This window comes from Schistocerca gregaria, chromosome 5, assembly GCF_023897955.1.
Source record: "Schistocerca gregaria isolate iqSchGreg1 chromosome 5, iqSchGreg1.2, whole genome shotgun sequence".
Classification (NCBI taxonomy): domain Eukaryota; kingdom Metazoa; phylum Arthropoda; class Insecta; order Orthoptera; family Acrididae; genus Schistocerca; species Schistocerca gregaria.
In genome coordinates, this window is record NC_064924.1 from 70,067,727 (window position 1) to 70,069,753 (window position 2,027).

Here is a 2,027-nt window from a genome sequence, read left to right on the forward strand (position 1 = left end):
TGTCTGGTCATAGCATTATTTATCTTCCTCTTTCCTCTCTCCTCCTGTTGTTAACACACAGTGTGAAGAATAATGAATGTGACTGGTTACACTAAGTAGTCCTTAAATGGATTTTCATTATGGTCAAATTTAACCTACAATGTTTGCATTTACAAAAATTAAAGTTGTCCCCAAATCAGTTGACTCTTGGAACACGACAGTTGTTGCACACAAGCTCTGCCTGTACTGCGTGTGTGTATGTAGCTCTAAATTTTCACTGGTGTCAAGTGCAAAATATATGTACAAGGGTGTCCTGATAAGTCCTTGGCTATATAAAGAAAAGGATGCTGTTTGGGTTTGATAAATATTAAGTACCCAACATATTCCCCCTTAAGCTCAACAGGTATTTGGAATCTATGTTCTGGTTTTTTCACCCCTCTTAAAAAGACAGATCATACTGCAAGCTGCTCATCTGCAAACTTTGATTCCTCAGTAGTCTGAAATCTTCCCTTGATGGTTCTTCAGGTTTGGGAACAGTTTAGTCTGAGGGAGGTCACGTTATGTGAACGGGATGGATATTCCAATTTTTGCTGTGCTGACCATCTTGTGAGAAGGGGCATTCATTGTTTTTCAGGAACCAAATTCTTGTTCTCCACTTTCCTCAATATTTGGAGATGTGTTGCTTCAGTTGTCAAGAAATTCAGTGTAGTTCTTTGCCATGGTGGTTTTACCATGTTGTAAGTCAGCAAAAAATAGTGTTCCGCCTTTATCTGAAGACAGGTGTGAGCAAATTGTCTGACCTTTGTTTTGAACTGCTTTGAATGTGGAAAACCACTGTCTACACTCTCTGGATTCTGGATCATAAGTGTATGCCCATGGTGATAACATAATTTAAAAATTTCACAGAATCATAGTGAAATGGGACCAAAGTGGACTGTGAAGCAAATACTAATTCACACTTTTTGTGTGCATTGAGATGTGTGGGAATCCATTTGGGAGAGTGCTTTTGATGTCCAGAATTTCACAAATAATGACCTAAATATTCACATATTCCCAGTGTTTCTGCTATCTTTTTGTCAGTTATGCAGGATCATGGAATGAACAATCCACTGTTTCTGGAACTGTGGCTTGACTTAGTGTTCCAGTAGACTGTTTATTTTCAGTGCTGAAATTCCCTGTTGTAAATGCAGAAGCCCAATGCTTGATAATAGAGCATCAAGGGCAATTGTGAGCCATTGTGCCAGACAAATTTTTTTAGCAATGTTCTGTTTTAAAAATATATACTTAATCACAGCATGACTTTCACTGCCAGTTTGGTTTTCTTGCACAATATCCACTTCAAACAATAAAAATCAATGTTACTGCTACAGTTACTATTACATATAATGTACAGAACAACGTTTAATGCCAAAATGTTAGAATAAAAGGACATCCATTTTAACTAGGAAAAGGCAACGACTTGTCAGCACACCCTTACACAGTTTGTGGGACAACTAAACATTCTTACATTCTTTGGAGTAACAAAATGATATAATCTTAAATGGTCCTGCAGCAACACATAGCATGATTCTAGTGGTGTTAAAATATGTAGTCATGGTGTGATATGGTAAATGTCTGGAAGTTTTTGAGATGTTTGAGCTGTTGTGGATCAAATGTTTTCAGTTAAGAGCCCTTGTGGAAACACTTCTAAATACAGAGGGGTAAAAAAAAAGTATCCAGTGTTTAAAGTCTATAACTTGCAAACAAATTGGAGTTTTCTAATTTTTGGTGAAAGTGTAGCTTAAAGTCCAACTTAGATATCACTGTAGGTGTTTGAAATGGTCACCATTAACATCTACACACAAATGATACCACTGAACTGCAGCACGAACTACTACTGATAGCAACGTGTTCAGTTGGATATTTGCACATGAATGTACAATGGATTCTCAAAGGTCATCCAATGTGCGTGGCTTTTTTTTTTTTATAAATGACATCCTTCAGTGTTCCCCACAGGTAAAAGTCAAGAGGAGTTAGGTCTGGGGAATGTGGTAGATACTACTCCACAG